Source organism: Equus quagga, chromosome 10 (genome assembly GCF_021613505.1).
Source record: "Equus quagga isolate Etosha38 chromosome 10, UCLA_HA_Equagga_1.0, whole genome shotgun sequence".
NCBI lineage: Eukaryota > Metazoa > Chordata > Mammalia > Perissodactyla > Equidae > Equus > Equus quagga.
In genome coordinates, this window is record NC_060276.1 from 53042496 (window position 1) to 53068891 (window position 26396).

At 35.4% G+C, this 26396-nt stretch overlaps 1 long non-coding RNA gene across 2 annotated transcripts in view; it reads right to left on the minus strand.

Moving 5' to 3' along the window:
* Positions 1-1522: 1522 nt before the first annotated feature.
* The window catches only part of LOC124245771 (uncharacterized), a 49128-nt gene continuing 24254 nt past the window's right edge, over positions 1523-26396 (minus strand). The window contains exons 3-4 of one of the 2 annotated variants that reach the window (XR_006890323.1): positions 4927-5084; positions 1523-2981 (exon numbers count right to left, since the gene is read on the minus strand). This is a non-coding gene — a long non-coding RNA (uncharacterized LOC124245771). The remainder of the gene's footprint in view (positions 2982-4926; positions 5085-26396) is intronic. The other variant, XR_006890322.1, reaches the window with a different exon arrangement.

Sequence of the window (26396 nt, forward strand, 5' to 3'; positions counted from 1 at the left end):
TGTCCTCAATAATCTCTCAGGCTAATGGGAGCAGACTCTTACATATATACCATATTCAATCTTCTGGTACAGTAGTTGAAGATAATTAGGAAAGAAGTCTGTGGCTGTCTATTGGGATTTGAGACTGTCAGAATTTTCTAGAAGAACTCCACTCATATTAGAAAGATACTTTGGTTCAGTAAAATCAAATTGTAGAAATTCAGAATTAATTATATCCAAAAAAAGGTACAAGATCCTGGAAAACTATGGTTTAGAGACAAACCCTTAAGTTGTTCTTACTCAACCCCCTAATTAACACAAATATAAAAGTATTATTTTAAAAAGTGCTTAATTCCTAGATATATTGAACAGAGAGGATCTCACTGGAAAGTGAAATCTTTGGGTTTTTATGAATACTGTTCTGCTAAGAGCCCAGTAGGGGCAGATCTGATCTGACCATATGCTCTATTGTCCATTACCTTTGCAGTGGAGGGAGATCAAGGCCCACGTGCTGGGAGGAGCACTAACTCTGTGGCATAACTTGGAGCAAAACCTGATGAAATAATGGCTGTTTAAGTAGCCAGGTGAGTCAACCGACTTAAAGTGCATCTCACAGGTCCAAGTTGGAAATGGTGCCAAACTTCCAAGTACTTGGTGAAACAGGGGAGCTGAGTGCCCCTTATATCTACTCCTAAATAGAGGATTACCAATATTCTGGCCTATCATTTGCCTTATTATAAAGAGATTTATTCAAAAAGACAGAAAAACCTTTTATAATCTCATTATCAAAAGCAGAGTAAAAGTCCATGAAAATTATCCTTTTAAGGAGAAAGAAAACCAAATTCTAGTTTTTGTACCAGCATTCTTTTGATATTAAAGCTCATTTACTTACATTGATTTCAATCTTAGCCAGCTTGACAATGCATAAAATTCTTTTCTAAAGGTTTCTTTTTCATAAACCTTATAGAATTTTATTTTTACATTCAGAATTTGTCCCATGCCTTCTTTTTCTTCCCCTAGTAGTTTAGGATAATTTTAACTTTATTAGCAAAACAAAGAAAATTATTCCTATTTTTTATATCTTCTTTACTAAAGACATACATCTTACTTTCCTTGAATACAAATATGTTTTCCTTACTAATTTTAGTAGCTTTAATCACATATATTAATGAGAACTCTTAACACTTACAACCTTATTTTTTAGAGGAAACTAAGAAGTAAGCAATTATAAACTGTCTTTTACATTAACTTTCTGTGATTTTTATAAATTTCCAAAATTTATATATACTTTTTATATATAAATACTTTCTTATAATTTCTAGAAATATGCTACTTCATAGTACAATCTTTTAATAAAACACAAGACATGATTCCTAATAGACCCAAATATCTTTTAGTTTCTCTATAATAATAAGCCAAAAGTAAATAAAGCTATATTTAATAATTGACATCTAATATTTTATCTTATTTAGAATTGATCTAAATATTCTATAAATGTTTATCATTTAACTTAATTTAACAAAACTCTAAGGTTTCAAGTCATCAAAATGTTTTGAAGTTATTCTTAGTACATATACCATAACATATAATTATTGTTCAAAAGTTCTCCTAAAAAATTTTATCTTACTGACATCTATTTAGTTTACTTCTTTCCAATAATTCGGTTCAAAAACTTCATGAGACATTAGATAAAATCAGCTATCATCCTAACCTATTCTTCTGTTGACAAATTTGTAATAGAGATAACATTAGCTTATTTGACTAGTAAATCCAGACTGCATGTCTGCATTATATCCAGCTGATGACTTTGAGGACATGCCTATTTCAATCAAAACAACAAACTCAAATAAGCTTTTATTTACCAAATATTATTTCATATCATGTTAACCTGAAAGACATTTGGGTTAATTTCTATTACATTTAGAAATATTTTATGTAAGCACTTATTTTAAGCCAATTAGAAAGTGCTCTTAATTTTGCCCATACCATATGGAAGTAGAAAAATATCTCACATTTATAACATACATATGGACACACACACACAGATGTATAGAAAAACACAAACGGAGATCTTTCGAATTTTAGTCATGACAGTCACAAAAGTCCAAAGAATGCTGGATCCAAATTGTTACCTGCTCAGGAGCTTAAAGATATTTTTTCCCATGCCAAAGATTCTTTTCTTTTTGCAGTAAGGATCCTTTTCATAGCTGTTTTTGAAGTAATTTCAGCCAATTTACCGTGTCCTTTACCATGCTTAATTAACATTGCCTGAATGGTGGACTTATATGCTCTCACAATATCAGGCAAGGGAAACATTTCCAAGTGAGACATGATATTTATTCCCACAATATAATTTAAAATACAATCAGTCACAAGAGATGTAATTACTTTGATACAAAACCCATCATTCCCAGCCAGTCCTCTTGGAAGAAGATTAGTGCAAAGACAAAAACAAAACAAAAATCCTGAACAGCTGTTCTTGCCTCCTTCCATCACCACCTCAAAACTTCCTGCTGAGGCATGGTACCTGCAAGGGTCAGGCACCCACAACTGTGACCTGGGATAATCAGGCATCCAAGATTCCTCATCCAGTCTGTCCCTCAAGGACTGGTACTGGTCCTTGGGAGAAGGGCTCCCTTAAGGGTCCTGCAAAACCATTCCTGGGGAGAGCTGGGACTGAGAGTCTCCCTCAGTCCATTCCTGGGAAAAGGCCTCTCCTTTTCCTCAGTCCCGCATGTTCACACATACTTGTTCTGATGATAGACTGAAGGTAGGCTTAATATTGACTCACAGGAGATCCTCCTTGACTTCAGCAGAGTGTTGGAAGACAAAAGTCTAAGTGTGGCCACAAGTGCTGGTTCAGTAAGAGTCAGTGGAGAGAGCCCAGTGGTCAAATGCTGGGCAAGACAGTCCTAGCTTCCCTCCCATTTGCAAGCCTATGACAACATTGGTGAGTTAGCCTCGGATGTGCTGATGCAGCCCATTGTTTCACCTGTTGGGAGCTGAAAGGCAAGAATAAGGAGGAGAGCCAGTTACTATTCCATTCCCTTTGTGGTTGCCAAATTTTGTTATCAAGCCTTAAGGGACCAGTGACCTGCAAGTGGGTCCTTTTTCCCAGAGTTGCTCATGCCAATAAAACAAGACCAGGTTTGGAATAGCAGACCAGAAACTTCCTTCATTGTCGAAGGAATGGAGAAGGGATATCTCATGTTCTAAAACACCTTCTCCCCAAAGAAAGGGAAACGGGGAAATTTTAAAGGGCAAGGGGTCATGGTGTCATCAAGGTTCTGGGAAAGAGGCAGAGATTTCAAGGAACAGGTGGTGCAGGCACAGTCCTCTGAATTCTTTTACACATGGCACCAAATGTGGTTAGCAAGGTATGCAGGGGAGTATATTTTTCTATGGTAATGAAGGAGAGGCAAATTAAGGTCACCTCTAAGTCCCTCTGCACAGATGCTGCCCCTGTGGCTGGGTTATAGCTAGTTTAGAACAGTTTGCAGTTGTGGTTTCTCTGAGCCAGAAGTCTAGCTCAGTTGAAAAACATCTCAAAGGAAGACAGACGTTGGCCAAAGCTAAGTTTTTCTGTTAGGAATACTCGTCGGTGCACCAGAGATGTATATGGGTGACAGTATAGACCCTTCCCGAGGACTCTAGTGGAACTAAACCTTTGACCTACAAAACTTAGAGTCGTGGAGATTAGAAGTACAAATTATACAATTAGGTCACTGGAAGTAATGGTTAGTCGAGTCACTCTTACTTCTATTCCTTTGTTCTCAGATTCCTATGTTCTACCTATTGTGGACAAGTACTACACAGTGGTCATTGCTTCAGTGTGTATTCTCCATCATGGAGGATGGTGCCCCATATTTTAAGGGTATTACTTTTTAATCTCACACTCTAGCTGTGCCTTCTAAAGATCATTCTGTTGTTCTATTAGGCCAGCATTTTCTGAGTGGTGCGATATATGATATGACCAGTGGATCCCATGATTGTGTGCCCTTTACCTCATATCCTTTCCTGAATAGGATCTCTGTTTCACATACAAGGCTATGTGGGATCCCATGCCAGTGGATAAAACTTTCTGTAAGCCCTCAAATAGTGGTGCTGCCTGAGACCCTGTGGGAGTGAAAAACAAACCTACACCTGAAATATGTGCTGATTTCAGTCAAGATTAATTTCAGTTCTTTGTAGAGTTCAATGTAAGAAATTTGCCATAAAGTGGCTGGTTGACAGAGCTGTATGGAAGCTCATCATTAGTCTTTAAGCATACAAGTGGGACTTTTGGCAGTGGCAATAACTAGATCAGTCTTGATAAGCAGTAGTCCATGCTCATGTCTATCCCTCTTTTCTGCCACCATGGCTACTCTGTTCATATGTCCACTGTATTGGCCCTGGAATTGATAATGACAGGGGCTGGCTTATATCAGTTGGCTGAGTCATTCTACCTACTTCGTTGTTTAGTGCCTTTTCCTGTGAGGATGCTCTCTGGCAGATGTTAATGTGTAATACAAAAATCATTATACTTTGTGCCAATTCCCATAGAAACATCCACATACCTCTTTCCTAGAATTCCTTGTTCGTGAACTTCTTCTACTCTCTCCCCTTCAAGGCCATTGAGCAATGGTATACACTCCACAAACTATATATATAGTCATTCTTAACTAGGGACATTTACTCTCCACAAAAGTGGTGTGCTGCCAATTTCTCTTCACCAATGTCTTTCAGGCCTACCCTTGATTGGGGTTGTAGTGCATTGGCAGTTCATTTTCCACTTGTGCCCACAAACTAGGCTGACCCATCTGTGAAGGAAACCTGGTCTTTTCCTCTTTGGTAAGATGGTCATAAAGGAAACTCATACATGATTGTAGACAGAAACTGAAGGAGAGTGACTGGTGCAACAGTGGTGGATGACTATGTTAGTCTGTGCCACCTGCTTTTACAGCTTACTTTTATCTTTATTCTGTTCATGCTGAGTCCTCATGTACCATTTCCATCTTAGGATGGTTTGCTGCCTGGCCTGCCTTATAGGAGTGAGTCTGATGGGACCCAGATCATGACGGGTTTTTCTGGTTGCGAGGTCACTTGATGTTCCAGGGTCAAGGATCCTGTTTGTAAACACAGCACAAAAAGAATTGTTTTTTTTTTATAAATTTTTTTTACATATAATTTTCATACTATAAACTACACACATTGTTAGAATACAGTTTGATGAATTTTGACAAATGCATATACTTATCACCCAAAAAGTCAAATTGTAAACATTTCTAGAACTTTAAAAATCTATTTGTGCGTATTCCCAGTCAATCCCCACCTCCACTTCTATCTAGCTCAGGCAATCACTGATATGCATCCTGCCATTATAGTTTAGATTTGTCTTTTGAGTCTCATATAAATGCCTTTTGGGCTTGGCTTCTTTTGTTCAGCATTACATTCTTTAGGCAAATATATGTTATTGCATATATCAGTAGTTTTTTCTTCTCATTGCTAAGTAATATTTTATTATATGGCTATACCATCTGTGTAGTAAAGAATTAACCTTACCCAAAAAGATATGTGACCTTTGCCCTTAGCTACTGGGAGGTGATCTCTAAATCTGTGGAATGGCATTTCTGATAGAAGCATCTTTGTTTGCTTGAGGGTCACGGCCACTGAAGAGTCTAACAATGTGATTTATGATGGAGGCTTTGGAGCACACAGTATTGATTCTACATCCATAGGGACTGGATAGTAAAGTTCAGCCATCTGGGGAGTATGTTATCTAGCCTCAAAAAAAACTCTGGGCACCAAGTTTCAGGTAAGCTTCTTTAGGTGGAAATACTACACACACATCTTCATACATCAATGCTGGGAGTGTAACGCTGTCCATGATTCCACGGGGAGAGGAGAACAAGAAGCTCTATGTTTAGAACCTTCCTGGACTCTGCTCTATGAACTTACAATCGGTGTCTGGAGAGAGGGTGGATTTGTGTAGACTGTGTTCTCTATAACTTAACACTTGGCTAACTCTTTTACTAGCATTTTTTATCCATTTGTGCGTTGATGAACATTTGAGTTGTTTCTAGTTTAAAGTGATTATGAATGGAGCTACAATGAATCCTATTGTAAAAGATTTGTGTTCACATATATTTCCATTTCTCTGGGGAAAATTCCTAGTAGTTAAATTGTTGGATCATAGTGTAAGCACATGTTTAGCACCAGAAAAAAATATTTTCCAAATTAATTGTAGCATTTTACATTCCCATCAGCAATGAATGATAGTTCCAATTGTACATCCTCACCAACATTTAGTAATATTAGTCTTGTTAAACTGTTTTAATAGGTGTATAGAAATATCCTTTCATCTTTAATTTGTATTTTCCTGATGACTAATGATGTCAATCACCTTTCCATGTCTTTGCTGGCCATTTGTATACCTTTTTATGGAGAAATGTCTGTTCAAATTCTTTGCCCATCATTGAGGTATAATTTATATACAGTAGGAATTAACCATTTTAAATACACAGTTCAATGAGTTTTCCAAATCTGTATAGTTATGTAGCCATGACTCCAATTCGCCCCTCATGCATCTTTGAAATGAATCCATTCCTACTACCCCTGGTGCTAGGTACCTACTGATCTATTTCTGTCATTATGTAGCTTTGCCTTTTGTATGATTTCATATAATGAAAATCATACATAAATGAAATCACACAGATGGAAATTTTTGTGTCTGGCTTCTTTCATTTAGCATGATGTTTTTGAGATTCATTTTTGTTATTGCATGTATCAATAATGCATTCTTAATTTTTATTATGGACTAATACTCAATTGTATGGATGTAACATATTTTTTAAATCCATTCCTCAGTTAATGGAATCACTTAAAAAATATACTTAGTGTATTAGTTTCCTAGGGCTGCCATAAAAAATTACCACAAACTTGGTGGTTTAAATAAACAGAAATTTATTGCCTCACAGTTCTGGAGGCTAGAAGTATGAAATCAAGGTGTCAGCAAAATCAAGGGTTTAGTTGAGCTGAAGAGAACCAAGCTGCTAGATGCTGGCATAGCCAATTAAAACAACAAACCAAAATGAAAATAACAGTCAAGACATTAATCATTTATGTGACAGTACAAGCAAAAGGCTAAACTGGAGAAAACACCAACTCCCTCCATTCCAGTTTTTTCCTATAGAATATTGCCAGTTGAAGATCAGAGGCATTAGCACTGACATAGTGGCTGTCTCACTACTGAGGTGACTTAGAACAAAAGGTTCCTACAGTTTTATGGACCCAAGAGCTAGAGGGAAGGAGAAAAGAATGTGCTAGGAGTGAAAAAGTACCGAGTACAGAATCAGAGTGAAGATACATGTCTTCAAGCTTCTCCTTTCTTCCTTCCAATATGGAAGTCTCTGCAGAGGCACCTGAGGAAGTCCTCAGCTGAGGCCCCAGATAAAGGTGCCTCTGAATGGAGATGCCAAGGCTAGGAATGCAGATATGTGTAAGGGCATAACTGGAGAGAGGGGCCTGAGTCCGTTATTGCATCCCCCTTTAGAGATGGCAATGTATTGACTTTGTGCCAACTCTGGTGTGGGAAGGGTAGCTTCCCCCTATGAGACCTTCCAGTTAAAGCCTTTGTAATTACCTATGGTCAGGCCCTAAAAATCATACATAGGTTTTTAGCCAGGGGCTAGACTCCTCAGGCAGGGCCATGTTCTCTCTGAAGGATATAGGGGAAGATCCTTCCTTGCTTTTCTTAGCTTCTGGTGGTTGCTGGCATTCCTTGGCATGCTTTAGCTTGTAGATACATCACTCCAATCTTTGCCTCTGTAGTCATATTATGTTCTTACTTCTGTGTCCTGTGTCCAAATTTTCCTCTTCTTACAAGGACATCAGACATTGGATTAGAGCCCACTCTAATCTAGCATGGCCTCATCTTAACTTGACTACATATGCAAAGAACTTATTTTTAAATAATGTCACATTCATAGTTTCTAGGTGAACATGAATTTTAGGATGACATTATTCAACCCAGTATGCTTAGTGGCCCCAGTCTGAAATTATTTTTGATTTATCATCTTGGTCTGGGGGCTAAGGACAATTGCAGAGGTTTCCATTTACCTTTTTCCAGTAAAATAATGTTGCAATCACCTCTTATTCATCCCATTGCCCTAGAACAATGAGGTTGGCCATACACTCAACACTGGACGGATGAGATCAACAGCAGTTTGTTAGTCACATACAACTTCTCAACATTGTCTTTGTAGTCCAGAAGTAGTTATAGAAAATATGTAAACAAATGGAAATGGTTATGTTCAAATAAAATTTTATTTACAAAAGCAGACTATGAGACCACGGGCTGAATTTGGCCTATGTGTCCATTTTCTGACCCATGCTATGGAAAACGGTTGCCCCCTGAGCCTATGAAAAGTTCTAGTGTTTCACTTGCAAGCTTATTTCTTTATATTTTTGGTACACAGAGCATAATTCAAGCCCTCCCACAGAATATAGCCAGCCTTGAGTCAACTGTTCCAGTTGAGTTCTCAATCAACAGTCAGCTTTAAGGTAGCACCCATGTGAGCCATCTTGAAGTGAATTCTCTAGTCCCATTCAAGGCACCTCAGCTCACTCCATATCAACAGAGACAAGCCATCCCCTCCAAACTATAGTAAAATATTACATTAATTGGCAACATAAATGATTATGCTGTTTTAAACCAATTTGGAGTGGGTTTTTTGCTCAACAATTGATAACCAGAACTGAAAGTGAAAGTGAGGTTTCACCATAACAAATTGTAAAACATGTGGAATTAGTTTTTTTTGAGACCACATAGTGAGATGGAACAAGACCTTGAGAACACTCTTAGTGAAAGCAGGAAAAGCTTCAAGTTGACTGTTGATGAGAGCTTAAAGAATACAATGAAATTATTATTTGATGCTTGTAAAAAGACAACCCTTATTATTTAGTGGCAGAAATTTTGGCCTTGGTGTTGCTTGTGTTTACATGGAAATCTAAACTATACCTAATGATTTGGTGAGTTGGGCTAAAAAAAAATTCCAGGCTGAATGTGGGAGGGAAGTATTAACTGGTTTCTCTTAGCTGCTTATGATAAATTATGGGTAGAAACAAATAAACTACAAAAAGAACAATTCTGTTTTTAGGTAAAGTTCAGAGAAAATATAAATAAGACATGTTCTAAAATAACCCATTTCTCCCACTAGCAGTGAACAAGGGTTCCCATCTCTCCACATCCTCTTCAACATTTGTTGTTTCCTGTCTTGTTAATTATAGCCATTCTGACGGGAGTGAGGTGATACCTCATTGTAGTTTTGATTTGCATTTGCCTGATAGCTAATGATGTCATTATGGAAAGCAGTATGGAGTATCCTCAGAAAATTAAGAATAGATCTACCATATGATCCAGCTATCCCACTGCTGAGTATTTATCCCAAGAACTTGATAACACAAAGGCATAAAGATACCTGCACTCTTATGTTGATTGCAGCATTATACACAATAACCAAGACTTGGAAGCAACCTGGGTGCCCATCAAGGGATGAATGGATAAAGAAGATGTGGTATTTATAGAAGAGGGACTACTACTCAGACATAAGAAATGACAAAATCTGGCCATTTGTGACAACATGGATGGACCTTGAGGGTATTATGCTGAGTGAAATAAGTCAGAGGGAGAAAGTCAAATACTGTATGATCTCACTCATAAGTAGAAGATAAAAACAACAACAAACAAACACATAACAATGAAGACAGGATTGGTGGTTACCATGGAGGAAGGGGGGAGGGCAAGAGGGGTGATTAGGTTCACATGTGAGGGGATGGACTATAATTAGTTTTGGGTAGTGAACATGATGTAATCTACACAGAATTCGAAATATATTACGATGTACATCCAAAAACTATATAATGTTATAATCCAATGTTACTGCAATTAAAAAAATAAGATTAAATTTGAAAAAATATAATAAAATAAACCATTTCTCAACCCCATTCACTTTAGAAAGCAAAAGAACTCCAAGTAAACAGTGACTTCATGACAAAGATCAAATCTAGAGTGTGACTATCAGATACTTTGTTATGACTGAAAAAGATTTATGGTAGAGATACATCGAATTGAGGGAAAGGGGCAGGTTCTTTGTATCAGTCATTGGAAGCCGACCTCCTCAGGGTAGGTACATAAATTGAAGTGAATCTGCTTTCCGCCACTGAGAGCAACGCCTGTAGTGGAGTTCAGCTATGAGCAACCAGCATACAGTATACCTGGCACAGATTGAGGGTGAGGGTGGTTAAGTGCCTTATTTCTGAATGGGGGATCTGCATGAGACAAAACAGTATCTACAATACTGGGCTGTTAGAACAGGTCAGCAGGACATGATTAGCATAAGTAGGTTCTAAGCCACTCTAGAGAAGCAGTGATAAGGACTGACATGTTCCAGAATACTGGATTTGACACTCCTAAATAAATACAGAAGATAACTGTTACTTCTATCTGAGGGTGGTGTCTTAAAATGGAACTCACCCAGATCAATAGGTAGTTGAGATTTCTGGTTGATTGGTTTATGCCTAACAAGGGGCAGTGCTGTCAATTGAGACAGTGGGCGATAGCAAGTGCTATGTTTCTGAAGCCAGAGGCTTTGGGATCTCCTCAACCTTGGGTTGTAGCAGAGAAATTAACCAGCCAGGGGTGCAAGAAGAAACGTATTTGGAATAATATATTCAGATAATTTAAAATGTTTATACATTTCAGTATTCTGTGTACTGCATCTTGAATTGGTTTCCTTTTTCTGAGTAAAAATAAACATCCTAAAATAACATGTTTGTCTAAGAGAAAAATCTAGGAAACCAACCAAACTTCAGGGAAAGGATCATTATTATTGTTGTTGTTACTATAGCAATTACTATAGGGTACTTTTCTAAATACTATACACACATAAACTTATTTAATTGTGGCAACCAGCCTCTGTAGCAAGTTAGTACTGAAAAGATAGAGTAATCATTATCTTACAGTAGCTCACATAGCCACGTAAAACAGTGTGGACTGAATCATTCTGGATGCTGAAAACTAATATGCCAAAATAAAACAAAGTCATACAGTAATCCTTAACAATTGGAAGAAAAAGATAAAATGCAAAGCATGCTGTGGATTTTATACTCTTGACAGCACTTGTTTTCACAGACAGCAGATAAAGCACTGTGTGAACTCTGGCAAGCATGAAGATGGGCATAAATATGATGAGCAGAAAAAGTATAGATAGATGCAGAGGTTTCTTTAAAATTTATGTGGTTATACCAGAAAAACTTTCTATCTTTCTTTTCTGATCATTCATATATAAAATAATTATAATTGGATATCTAGCATCACAGAACGCCAAGATAGACACTTTTTCCCATTCTCTAGTTCAACTCGTTCCCATTATTCAGGCTTCCTTTGAACTGTCCAAATATTGGAGACTCTTTCAAATGTTTCTATAAATTATATTATAACAGGTTTTTTTTTAGCCTCAAAGAAATTTTCTAACCTAAAAGAAGGATAATGTTGAGAAGCATCACTAAAAATGCTTAACTGCTACAATAGACAGTGAAGAAAATTGGTCAAAACTAATGATTTAGGTAAATCCACAAAAGGAAAAATAAAAGAGAGATTACTTTTAGTCCATCATTGATTCATCTTGCCTTTTTCAATTCAAAATATTTTCGTATATGAATAGAGTGAGTACATATAACAGTAAACACACACATATCACTCTTCTCTAAAAGATTTTTGAAGTATTTGGCAATAATTATATGAGAGAAATGACATGAAAGCTGTAAGTTTTTATGAATCTAATTAGACATATCACAGTATTGAAAAGTGAGATTCACTTGTAAACAGCACTGTAAAATAATGAGTCTACACAAAAATAAATGTATTTTAAAATTGCTTTATATGCATGCCTACATTGTAAACTTACATTTTAATGTTTAGAGTGGAAATCAAAATATATTCTTAATAAATCTAACATAGCACACTAGTTTCCAAGAAGCTAAATGTCAACTAATTTGACATTTGACATTTGAAAAGGTAATTTTGAAATGGAAACAAATGTGAAATCTCAGAAAGCTTGATGAATTATATTCAATACGGGGCTATTGAATGATAAGCTGAGGGCTTGTCAGGAAAGAATCATTTATTTCAAAATCGCATTAGAACTCAAAAACAGATGTTGAAAATAAATATTAGAATGTATTTTAGTTTAGATTAGAAATAAAAGTAACATTCAATATTGAAAAATAATTACCTCTTGTCTACTGTCACAAAATAATATGTCTTTAAGATGAGATTTCCAGAATGCTGGAGTATGGAGCTCTGAAAATTCACTCTTCCATAAAGCAGTGAGAGCACTGGCCAAAATTGTCAAAATCAACTTTTACAGACTCTAGAATTTGCCAAAAGTTGGCAGCAATCTGAGAAGAATTTATTCAAGAAAAATGGCAGAATCTTGTAAAGAACAACAAGCTATGTTGCAATGGAACTTGTCCTACTCTCATGTCCTTTTCCCCAGTTCTACCACAGCCTGGCAAACCAGCAGCCTCGGTACTGCTGTTAAAACAACACACTAGTTGCCAGTGGAGGGGAAAGAATGGGTTTGGAGCTCATCAGAAGGCCCTATCCTCAAAGAATTGTCACTATCTGATCTGTTTGGCAGAACCCTGAAAAAGTCCCATAAACAGAGATCATTGTATTTAACCTAACTCAGAGCTCACTCAGTGGGAAAAGCCTCATCTCCAGGATATTTTTCAGAAAAAACAATTAGTGGCATGTGTTTAACATTTCAGCTGCCTTAGATGGTGATGCAACTTGAAGCAAACAAGAGCCTGGCCAAAAATTAAAAGAAAGATCTGAGGAGTGATATGTATGGGGGACTTTGAAAAGCTCTGACATGTTTGTGGGCAAGCCTGTGCACATGCCCAGTAAAGATCTGAGAAGGCCCTAATCTCTTAATTATATATCACCTTGAGGCTTGGTGCAACCAGAAAGTGAGTGAAAAGGTAGAATTATAAACTACCTGAGCATTGAAGGCATGCCTCAACACATCTACAGAGTCCCCTGGCCAGAGGTGGGAGATACATCAGTCCATGGCACTTTAGCAAATCTCTGCCCAGTCACTAACAGACCACCAAGCTAACTGAACAGAGATTTTAGTGGCCACACATAATAGGGAATATAGACTTTATAGAAACAAGCCAGGTAAGTCACCATACAAACTAACAGGAACAATAAACTCTAGACAGGAGAACCTAATTTCCCAAGTTTCTACATTTTATTAAGTAAAATGCCCCATTTTCAAAAAATATTACAAGAGACACAGGGAAACAGGGAAGTATGGCTCACACATAGGCCAAACAAACAAAAAAGTCAATAGGAACTGTCCTTTAGGAAGTGTTTATATTGGATTTACTAGACAAAGACTTTAAATCTGCTGTTATAAATGTGTTCAAAATACTAAAAAAAACGGCCTAAAGAATTAAAGGAATAAGTATATGAAAAGACTCTCAACACCATTAGTCACTAGGGAAATACAAATCAAACCCACAATGAGATATCAGTTCACAACCAATAGGAAGCCTTTAAAAAGAAGACAGATAGTAAGAAGTATTGGTGAGGATGTGGAGAAATTGGAACCCTCATATATTGCTGGTGGGAATGTAAGACGTTGCAGACACTTTAGAAAACAGTTTGGTGGTTTCTAAAAATGTTAAATCTGGAATTTTCTTATGGCCAAGTAATTCTACTTCTTTTCATGTACTTGTAGGGGAGGAAGAACTATTCTTCTACTCTCTGGGCTCTTCTGGCTAGTGTAAGAATTAAATTGACATGAAACAGAATAAGAGGAGAAAATCAAACAAAGCTCAATAACATGTATACATAGGAGAAACCCAGGAAAACTGAGCAACTCCAAAAATGACTGAAGCCACCACCTTAAATACTATCTTCATCTACAGACAAAGGATCACGTTGGGGATAATGGTTTGGGACTTCAAAGTAGAAGAAAGCAATTTACACAGAGATGGAAAAGCAAATTTTTGGTAAAAAAAAATTTTGCTGGACCATCTGTAGTCAATGTGACCTTAGAGAAAACTTTGATAAGAATGGGCTTAGCAAGGGTCCTCCCAGTCTACCAAACCTAGAGTTGTCTATGGTGATAGCTCCTTCCTCAGACAGGCCTTCTATCTTAAGTTCTTTTAGGCAGTTAGGGGGAAGGTCAAAATTTCTTTCCAAGTATTTTGTTCTTAAAAATAATCATGCCAGAGAGATGCATTTCTAGGTGGCAAATTCTTATCCCTCATGTACTCAAAAGAAATAAAAGCTTGGTCCCCAGAAAAACTTTACATGAATGTTCATAGCAGCATGATTTATTTATTTATTTATTTAGGTGAGGAAGATTGTCTCTGAGCTAACATCTATTGGCAATCTTCCCCCTTTTGCTTGAGGAAGATTGTCCCTGAGCCAACATCTCTGTCAATCTTCCTCTATTTGGTATGTGGGGTGCCACCCAGCATAGCTGGATGAGTGGTGTGTAGGTTCATGCCTGGAATCTGAACCCATGAACCTTGAGCCACCAAAGAGGAGCATGTGAACTACTTAACCACTAGACCGCTGGGCCAGCCCCTAGCAGCACTATTCTTGAGAGAATGGGGAGTGCCTGCTAATGAATATGAGCTTTCTCTTGGGGTGATGAAAATTATGGGGAATTAATGGTTTGCTGCCCAGTTTTGTGAATATATTAAAAACTAAAAGTGACTGGTACACATTAGAAGGGTGAATTTTATAAGTTATATTTCAAAAGAGCTGATAATAATAGTAATATGACGTTTAAGAGTATTTGCAATGCTAACAAATGATGGATTTCTACTTCTGGATCTATTTTACTTGGATCATCTAGGGCCATTTGTATGGCTAAGTGCAAAGGAAATGATAAAGGGAGAAAGAGTTGGTGAAAATAGTCGGTGAGGAAAAAAGCCGAGGGAATGACAACATATATTTTAGCAAATTATTACGGACAAATGTTAAAATTATTTTACATTTTAATGCATGTAAGCCATACAAATATAACGATTTTTTCATAGACATTTGTAAACACAGCACAAGGAATCTTACAATGTCAGGCCTTTAAAATGAAACATATTCATTCAAGTGTTTAACATTTTTCCTGATTTCACAATTTTATTTTCTATGGTAATGGAACAGAATGAAGGGACATATAAAACCTTTTCAGGGACACATTAAAGTCCCCAATGACATTTGTTTATTTCTGAATAATGTTCACACTTGCCTCAACTTTACTGCCACTTCCAACTTGAAGACAACCAATACAGAAAAAAATATTTATGGCAAAAATGTGACATTTCTCTATTGAAGACCTAGTGCTAAGTGCTCTCTATAACTATCTTTCAACATGCTGCATACTTTATGCAATTTATTTGGTTGTTTTAGTTAAAAAACACACGGGAATAATTAAAATGTGCGATCATTGGGAGGATTTAGATAGCATGGTTTGTTTTCCTTTGTTTTCTGTGAGAATTTCTTTTTTTTTTTTTTTTTTTAAATCAAGAGACATTGTGGTGTGGTGAAAAGACCAGCCTTTGGTATCAGACAGTCCTAGGTTCAAATCTTAGCTCTACCACTCCTAAACTATGTCACTTTGGGAAAACTGAGTAATCTTTCTGAGACTTAGTTTTCTCCTCTGTAAAATTTAGAGATTAATACATGATAATAATGCCATAGTAACCAAGATTTATTAAGTATCCACGATGTTCCTAGTTCTGCATTGGATTCTTTACATATATATACAGTTTAACATTCAAAATATTTATCAGAGGATGAGCAAATATTAATCAGGAATGAGGCTGGCTACAGTGTTATATCATGGTCCTGGGGGCTCTCTGCCCTGGCAGACATGACTCCATTTGATGCTTAATTGTGAGGAGGTAGAGGGAAGAGGAAAAGGGTACATTTGTGGAAGGATGAGGGGCCTAAAAGCACGTATTCATCAACCATTAAGTTTTTGTTTGTTTTTTTCTTTTGGTGCAAAGCTATTGAATATTATCCCTGAATGTAATATTTCATTTAATCTTCACAAAAACCATAGAGAGAGGTTCTTATAGGCATTTGATATATAGCAAAACTAAAGTTCAGAGAAATAATTTGTTACACAGCCAATAAAATGTGAAAGCCAGGATTTGAATCTACTTGGGATGTATCAGTCCTTAAATAAACTTTTGGCTTTCAAAATAGTGCAAGTTTGGGGGCCAACCGCATGGCATAGTGGTTAAGTTTGTGCATTCCACTTAGGTGGCCCAGGGTTCGCAGGTTTGGATCCTGGGCACAGACCTAGCACCACTCATCAAGCTACACTGTGGTAACATCCCATATAAAATAGAGGAAGATTGGCACAGATGTTAGCTCAGAGATAATCTTCCTCAAGCAAAAAGAGGAAGATTGGCAACAGATGTGAGCTCAGGGCCAAGCTTCCTCAAAAAAAAAGCAAAACAAAAATAGTTCAATTTTCTGACATTCAACTTACTATTTCAACCACCTCTTTATGATTTTCTAAATATAGCTGCCAAGTGGGGTTTTTGAGGCAATGCATCAAACTGAGTTATGACAGGTTCTGTATCCAAACATTGGATTAGTATCTTGGTTCACTACTATGATCTGTACAATTTTGAAGCAGTTGCTCACCCTTTCTGATCCTCTGTTTTCCCATCAGTAAAATGCAGATAATTAACTTACCTGCCTCATATAATTGTTAGATTTAAATAAAATATATGCAAACCACTTAGCCTAGTGCTTGCCATTTAATTACAGTTCAATAACTGTAAACATTGTTATGCCTCTCTGTACCTGGGATCTTGTCTTTACTGCATAACCAAATAGACCTTTACAAGTTTTTGAAGTTTTGAAGTTTCATTATAATGGTTGACGAGTGAATAGGACCACGTACACTCCATATGACCTAAGCTACTTGATGTCAATTTATTTGTTTATTTAATTTATTTCTGAATTAAAAGATATAATGCAGGGTGTAGTATTTTAGATACTACAACTTGAATAATAAGTGAGTGAAAGAATAATGAAATAATAAGACCCAGTTGTTCAAGGATGCCACTTGCCAGCAGATAGCTTCGACAGCCTGTGTGAGTTTTTGAAAAAACAGAAAATAACATTTAAAAGTTCTGTGAGTAGCTCTCCAGCTTTGTCAAAAATCAAATCAAAACAAATCAGAATAAACAGGAAAATGAACCAGTCACAGGTGCTTAAAAATGATTATCTCCTTTGCTGTGATCATTGTAGCTTACCGTCTGCTTACATTTATTTTAAAAAAAAGAACAAACATTTACTGTTGAACCTAAAATTCAGGAAGTTTAAACGTTATCAAATCAAATGCCAATGTATGTTTGAAAATATATCACTTTTATTTTCTGTCTTCTTATTCATGAATGCTCAGCTTCTGGAGAGAGAATAGTCTAAGGTAGTATGATATGGCTTCTTTAAGAAGAAAACAACAACACAGTCTCTATAGGGGTCTAAGGAAAAAAGTAAAAATTAGAATCTCCTCTGGGTAGAAACTATTTTATATTTATAACAGATGAAGTCTGGTTGTGGGGAGAAAAAACAAACAAATATATATATATATATGTGTGTGTGTATCTATATAAAAAGTTTATCAGTCTTAATACAATGATAATAAGACTATTAAAACCATTGATAATGATTAGTTAATATTCTAAGCATAGTTTATTTTAATGAATCTCTGCTTTTTATTTTTTTTACTTCTGTGATGTCATTGCAATGCTTTCTAAAATTGCCTTTCTGTAGATGGGGAGCCTGATGGTTTCCGCATGTCATTACTCTTGTTCATGTTTTCTAAATTGGAAAAGCGATTTTTAACTTGGATTGCTTAAATTTGTTTTATTTAATTTTCATGGCTTCATTGATGACCTTTGGTCTTATTGTTTTGAAGGTAAAATTAATAATCCTGGTTATTTGTCTTTATTAACATTAACATAGGCTAGCTTTACATGCTATTTTCTAAACTTCAATCTGAATTCTAGGTGCCTCAATGTGTTGGCTCAATCAAAATGACAAAAGAACGTAAAAATATAACTCTGTTTATACTTATAGTGATTAAAAATGAAAGACACATTCTTGTAATTTTTAAACAGGAAAATTCAAACCATACTCTTTAGGAATATACAGATAGGTGATAAAACTATAAAGAAAAGAAAAAAACATCATTCCGAAAATCAAGGTAGTGGTGATGGGAAGTTGGAGTTGTGATTGGTGAGAAGCACAAGGAATGGTTGTGAGGTGCTGACATTATTCAATTTTTTTTTTTTATCTAGATGGTAGCTACATAAGTGCTAATTTTTAAATTAATCATATAACTATATATAAAATTATTTAATAAATAATAAATTAATAAAATTTTCTGTGTGAGCTCTGTTTCATAATTCTTAAGTGAAACAAGATCATATTAACAGTAAATCATCTAAATATTAAGTGCTCCAAATAGTCACTTTAGAAAAGCGCATATGTGATGCAATAATTGTGATATTTTGAAATCAGAAAGTAGCGAGAACAGTCTAATGGAACTCTATATACCCATTACTTAGCTTCAAAAATTTTCAACTCATGACTAGTCTTCCTTCATTTGTAAACTACTCACTTCACTCCTTTCCTTGTTATTTTGAAGCAAGTTCGAAATATTGTAAATATTAAGTATGTAGCTTTAAGAGATTAGGACTCTTTTATATAACATAGTCACAGTATTATTTTTACACCTTAAAAGTAAAATTAACAATTCCTTCATATTATCAAATATACAGTCGGGATAAAATTTCCAATTGCTTCATAAATATCATTTTTTCCTACTAATTATTGATTTGGTTGAATCTGTTTCCAACAAAGTTCCATACATTGCAGTTGGTCAATGTCGTTTAATTCTCTTTTAAAGTTTAGATTTCCCACTTTGCAGTTTATTTATAGAGACTTAGTTATTTGTCCAAAGACACATTTTTAAAAATTAGTTTTATTGAGACATAATTGACATATAAAAGAATTAATGAATTTTAGGTGGATAATTCAAAGAATTTCGACAAATGTGCTGTCATGTAACCAGGGCGATGATCACGACATATGGAATATTTCCACCACTCGCAGAAGCTCCCTTGTTCTCTTTTGTCATCAATCCCCTCCTCCTAATGCTGGCTCTTGGCATCTACTGATGCGCTTCCCATCAGTATAGTTTTGTCCTTTCTAGGATTTCATACAAGTGGAACTTTATAGTATGTTGCCTTTTGTGTCCAGCTTTTTCAACTTAGCAAGGCTTTTGCGATTCATCCACGTTACTGCATGTTTCAGTAGTCATTCTTATTCTTGAGAAGTATTCCACTGTACAGACCTACTAAAAAGGCACATTTTTTAAACGATAAAAGTGAGCTAAGCAAAAATAGTATTTTTTGCCAGTATTTTGTCCTTTTCCATGTTTACAGATTATAGTAACCACTAAGTTAAAGGAAAGAAATGTCACCAGCTATTCATAGAATTATATTGATATTTCTTTCTAGTTTTCAAGAAGACTCTAATTCTTCTCAGTATGGCATTTTAATTACAGCTATAACTAAGGTGCACGGAAGTAATATTTCAAAGACACTCTCAAGCACAATTTTAAGATACTCTTTATGATTGTGGAAATCTGAGAATAAAAGTATTGTAATCAAATGGATAATTCTTCCCAAGCAACAATATTGAAGGAAGTAAATTGTGGAAAGAGATTCACAAACAGCCTGGGTCTGCTCAAAACAGCCTAACTTGCAAACTAGTTATCATTCCATATTGTAAGTATGTGCAAATACAACATTCTGAGCATAAGAAGCTGACTTTTCACTTACTGATGTCCTTTTATGAAATGTAGATTAAAAAATTATGATAGAATGGATTAACATGCCAAAAGCTTCTTGGGATACTAAAGTTTAAAAAAATCCTATACAGAAGATCAAAGATTTATCTTTCAGGTAACTCACATTTAAAATACTGATTCAAATAGAACTTTTGTTCAATATTCACTATAAAATTAAATCATACATTTCTAACAAATATGTTGTATATATATGTTTTATACATAAATAATTTTATGTTCCTCAATATATAACTTTTTTGTGTGCACTATTTCACAAATTAAGATGCCCTATTTCCAGATTATAGTAATGTTCCAAGTTTAAGCTATTTAATGCAGCATTAAAGGAGGAGATAATTATAATGAATCAAATATAATATGAAGACAACTTAACTTCACATAATTCTTAGAGAAATGATTCAATTGGTGACCAAAAGGAGATTAATAAAAAAATAGGAAATAGTTTACTGATTTTCTGTTTTCTTTGTTTAGATTTCTAAACACAAATTTATTTATTTATTTTTCTTATTAATATATCTATATATTTTTTTTTGAGGAAGATCAGCCCTGAGCTAACATCTGCTGCCAATCCTCCTCTTTTTGCTGTGGAAGACTGGCCCTGAGCTAACATTCATGCCCATCTTCCTCTACTTTATATGTGAGACACCTACCACAGCATGGCTTGCCAAGTGGTGCCATGTCTGCACCCAGGATCCGAACCGGCGAACCCCAGGCCCCGAAGCGGAATGTGTGCACTTAACCACTGCGTGACCGGGCTGGTCCCTGAACACAAAATTTATGAACTTAAAAGAAGTGCCCAATTTTTGAAGACAAAAAAAACAGTGATTTAAAAGGAAACACGAGGGAGGATAGGATAAAACCCTAGTGAATGAAGCGGAATATTAAGAATGCTTTCTTACTCTTTCAGGAGCTGGTGTTCAATGTCTTTCATTTCTTGAGGAAAGAAAACAAGAAACAGTCTTTTTTTGGCCCAATACAGATAAAAACAAGTAACACTCCTAATACTTTACTTCTTTGTTTACTTCTCTGGGTGAATATAAGAATAGTTTGGTGAGGAAGGGATATAATAGTGAGAAACTGAAGCTACAGTAGGTTACCTAATTTTATCCTAAGAGGTAGTTTAAAAGACAGATTCAGACTTTTTACTATTGTTATCATTATCCTTCATACTTTTGGTGAGTCAGAAATTTGTGAGCAGCTTAGCTGGTTTGGGGTCTCTTAGGAGGCTGTGGGATGTTGGCTGGAGTTGCAGTCATCTGAAGGCTGCAATGGGGCAAGAGGATCTGTTTCCAAGGGGTTCACCCCCATGACTGGCAAATTGCTGCTAGTTGTTGGCAGGAGGACTTAGTTCTTTTCCATATGGATGGTTTCGATGTCCTCAAAACATGGCGCTGGTTTTTCCCAGAGAAAACAATCCAAGATCTAGTTTTATCCTTTCACATGTAGAAACTGCCAAAAATCTCCACTTAGATTTACAGTTGTGACTACCTAGCAATTAAAATCTATTTTGAATGAAATTTTCTATTTTTCATATTTCCTGAGAGTTTCCATTTTCACCTCTAAATTTGTAGCTAAAATGACAGTCTCCCTTTTTGAAGATTCCCAATGTTTAATGAACACTAAGATTATCATACATTTGATCCTACTTGTAAATTCCTAAGTTACTCATTTAGGTTTCTTTATGTCAATATCCAATAGTGGTGATATTAACATAGTGTGTAGCTGATATTTCCTGATTACAATTTTTGCTTTTGTCCTCTGTTGTCTAGTTTTTCTTCTAAGCTTGTAATTCTTTCAAAGCTATCACTCTCCAAACCCTTAAATACTTTGAGCACGAATGCCTCTTATTTCATAGAGAAAGTATATGTAATAGAAAGTAGTGGAAATTCATTCAAAATATTGGACTTCTACAAATAAAGATGTCTTTATACAAATCCACTTACATTTTCCCATGACATTACAGTAAATTAAATATCCTTCCTCTAGACTAAGGCTAATCTTTTCATTTTTGCAGAATCTGATCTTCTCTCTCATTCTCATGGACCTGACTCCATCAACTACCCATTTTCTCTTTTATATTTTAAATTTCTCTCCCTCCAATAAAGTATTCAGCATCTTATATCTCAAAAAAAAAGCCAAGTAGAAGAAAAATCAAAGGAAAAATAATGTAGTGAATCTGTTGTCTATTCCATTACGTTAGGTATCTTTCCATTTATAGCCAAGTTTGAAGACAAAAATAGTCTACTTTTACAGTCTTTATATCGCTCCCTCTTGTTTTCTATCCAATTTACCACAATCTGTATTCCACATCCATCATTCTAATTAATTATTTCAACCAATATTTACTGAGTGTTTCTATGTGTCAGGGAATGTTCTCCGTACTGGGGATGCATCAGGGGATAAAACAGGCGATGATCCCAACGTTGTAGAGTTTGCACTCCAGTGGGGTTTGGGGTGGGGGAAGACAGACATATAACTATATATAAATAAATAAAAAAATAAGTAAATAAGTAATGTAGCACATTAGAGGGTGGTAAGTATTATGGAAATAAAAGTAGAACAGGAGAAGGGAGTTTGAGAGGCCCAAGACAAGGGGCAGTTTGCAGTATGAAATGGGGTGACCTGGGTGGGCCTCGCTGAGAAGATGAGACTTAAGCAATGACTGAAGATTAGAGAGTGAGGCAGATGGACAACTGCAGAGAAGAACTCTAGGCATAGGGAACAAGTAGAGTATATCTCTAAGGGAAGCATGTGCCTGATATACTAGGAGAACAATGAGGCCATGGTAGTCGGAGCAAAGAGAATGAAGGATGATGAATCTAAAAGAATGTCAGAACGATAATGGGCAACACGATCATTGAGTCTTGCAAGCTTTAATAAAAATTTTATGTTTCGCTCTGAGTAAAATGGAGGGACACTGAAGGGTTTTGAGTAAAAGAGCAACATGATTTGACACGTTTTTTAGAAGGTACCCCGATGGCTCTGTTGAGATTAGTCCTTTTGAAGAAAGGGAAGAAACAGGGAAATCTATTGGGAGACTAGTGCGGTAATCCAGGTAAGAGACGAAGTGGTGATAAATTGTTAGATTGTGGATGTGTTTTAAAAATAGAGTCAGGGGTGCCGGCCTGGTGGCACAGCGGTTAAGTGCACACGTTCCACTTCAGCAGCCCGGGGTTCACCGGTTCAGATCCCGGGTGTGGACATGGCACCTCCTGGCAAGCCACACTGTGCCAGGCATCCCACATATAAAATAGAGGATATGGGCACGGATGTTAGCTTAGGGCCAGTCTTCCTCAGCAAAAAGAGGAAGATTGGCAGCAGATGTTAGCTCAGGGCTAATCTTCCTCCAAACTAAAACAAACAAACAAAAATATTTAAAAAGTAGAGTCAAAAGGATCTTCTGACAAATTGGATGTTGGATCTGAGAGGGAAAAAATGAGTTAAAAATGATTCAAAATTTTTTAGCTTGAGTAAACTTAAGAATGGAATTGACATCAATTGAAATGTAAAAGGCTTCCTGTGGATCAGTTTTTAGGGGAAAATCAGAAATTCAGTTTTAGATATGAGTACGCTGGTCAGAGTTCTCCAGAGAAACAGGACCAGCTGAAAGTTGACCCTTAGAATCTACAATAAAGAGATCACTGGTGATCTTGACTATAGCAGTTTTGGTGGAGTGCTAAAGGCAAATGCCTGATAGGATCAGATTTAAGGCAGAATGGGAAGAGAGGAAAAAAGACTGCAATTGATTTTTCTATTTTGATCAATTTTGCTAGGCAATTTTCTATTTAATCACTATTATTTTTTCTTTTCAAAGAACTGGCTTTTGGTTTTGTTGTCCTTATAATCTGCCATTATCTTCTTCAATTTATTACTTCTTTCTGTCTTCTTCTTTTGGTTCCACTCTATTTTTTTCTAACTCTTTCAATTAAGTGCCTACATTTCCATTAAAAAATAGATATATTTGAAGCAATAAATTTGTCTCTAAGTACCACTTTAGCTACATCCCATAAGTTTGATATATAGCTCTTTCATTGACATCCGTTTCTAAATGCTTTGTAATTTTCTGTGTGATTTCTGATTTAATGCACACTTTACATTTTGGAATGTATTTTTAGTCCTTAATAATATGCACATATGTGTGTGTTTGTGTGCACATGTTGGAACTTTCAAATTTGCATTGTGGTAAGAACATGTAATCTACATTGTATTGAATCTTTCAAATTTGCTCTAATTTTTAAAGGAAACTAGCTGAATATTGATTTCTATTTTGACAATTATCTACCTTCAGAACTGCTAAGATATTTATCCACTGTCATCTGGAACCTATTTTTATTGATTTAAAAGTATGCTGTCAAAAGTCTTGCAGGTAGACTTTTTGTGCAGGGGCTGTGAAAATTTTTTTCTCCTTGTTAAGGTTGCAGTTTCATGATGATATTTCTAGGTGTGGAATTTATTTATTTTTCTTTATTATTTGTATTCTTTTTGCTCCACAGTCTTTAAATTTGAGGATTTATAAAGTTCTTCAATTATAAAATTCTCAACTATTATCTCTTCACCCATTGCTCCTCCAATGTTCCTTCTAATGTCTTTTTTGCAATTTCTACTAGACATATGTTGGAACCTCCCAACTACTCTCTTTGTCAATTGCTCTTAGTTTCATCTTTTTGTGCAACATTCTCGCCAAATCCCTAAAAGATAAATTCTTATTTTCTAATTCTATTCATGACTTTTCAGTCTACAGTCTATTTCTTCTTTTGAGCATATGTATATGTGTGTACATATATACATATATTTTTTAATGGCTTGCTGTTTTAAGATTTTTGATTTTTTAAAGAATAAATTTTAGGTGTGTCCATTTATTTTCATAAAATAATAAAATATTGAGATTGAACAATGTCTTAGACAGCATCTAGGCCAACAACATCATTGTACAGATGAGCTATCAGGGGCAAAATAACATTGTCAAGATTGTAGTATTGGTGGCAGAACTGAGGCCAGAAGATCTAGGGATGTTTTTTTCCTCTCTACTGATTTAGTTCAGAACATTTAACACATATATACAGTAAGACTGAAGCCACAGAAACTAAAACACATACATATGAAAGATCCTTTACACAAAACAAAAAAATCGGTTGCTTGAAGTCTTTGGGATTACAGGCAATTTTTCTGGGAAAAATATCCTTTTAATTCATTATATTATATTTTCCAAAAAACTGTAGAATATATGTTGAAAACTTTAATGTTTTTATCTTACAAACATTGTTTCTTGCTATTTTACTATATATAAAGAGATATATATTTAATATACCTATACATATGATTTCATAAAATGTATTTGAAAGCTCTGTTTTCAATATATTAGAATCTTCCTTTAAAAAAATTATCTTGTCCTTTCAGATTTTAATTATGGCTGCATAACTGCTTAAAAAGAAAGGTATTTACCAAGTCACTATTGACACCTATTTACTGAGTACCTCCTATGTTTTATGTATATTATATATGGTGCTTTAAAAATTCAGAGCTATAAAGAAAATAAGTGACAACTGAAATTAAATAGAATACTCTTCCCTCAAATGTAAAATACAGTAAATAAAAAAGGGCAATTATTTTCTGACTAGTGAGAAATTCTTACATGAAACATACAACATGATAATTAAATTCTCTGTTTTAGTTACACAAGTGTAAGTTTGACACTGATGTTACAAATTCAAGTTAACTACCGTCAAGTTTTATAACATTATTTTTTGTTTCTTCTAAAAAGATTATGATTAAAATCGTGGCGTAGTAAAATTTTATCTTTGAAGACTTTTGTTTTTCCCCATCCAAGCTTAATTTATGTATTTTATTACACACACTTCCTAACAAAATTCAACATTACTTTTCCTAAAATTAAAGACATGCTGGCAGCCAAGCACTATAAAACAAAGCAGAGAACAGAGACAGAGAAGGGTGTGTTTATAAAAGCAAGTTAAATATTTTTAAAAGGATAGAACTATCTTAACTGCATCATTCTAAATAAGCGTAAGTTAGGGCCTGTGAATTTCAATGCTCTTGTCGGTCTTACTGACAACTGAAATTCTAAATATACAGTAACAAAGTGCAAGACCTAATGGAAATATTAGTTACATGGATATTTTAATTACATCTATGTCATAGTCTCATAAGAGTAAGACTGTATAACCTCCATAGATCTCTGGGGAAGCTATGAGAGCAGCTGCAGAAATACTCACCCAGGGAGTAGCCGGTTATCATATGGAACAACACAGACTGGGTACTTTACAAAGGAACTAACAACTGTCTAGCAAACCCCAATCCAAAATTAATCTTGTCAAGCTTGCATACATTTCTTTTTATAAAGCATCAGTTTATAAAGCACTGAGACAATTAATGGAAAGACTGCATTGAGCGTGACTGAAAGAAAAACATGATTTGCCTAACCTAGGCAATTCTTTCTTCTTTTCT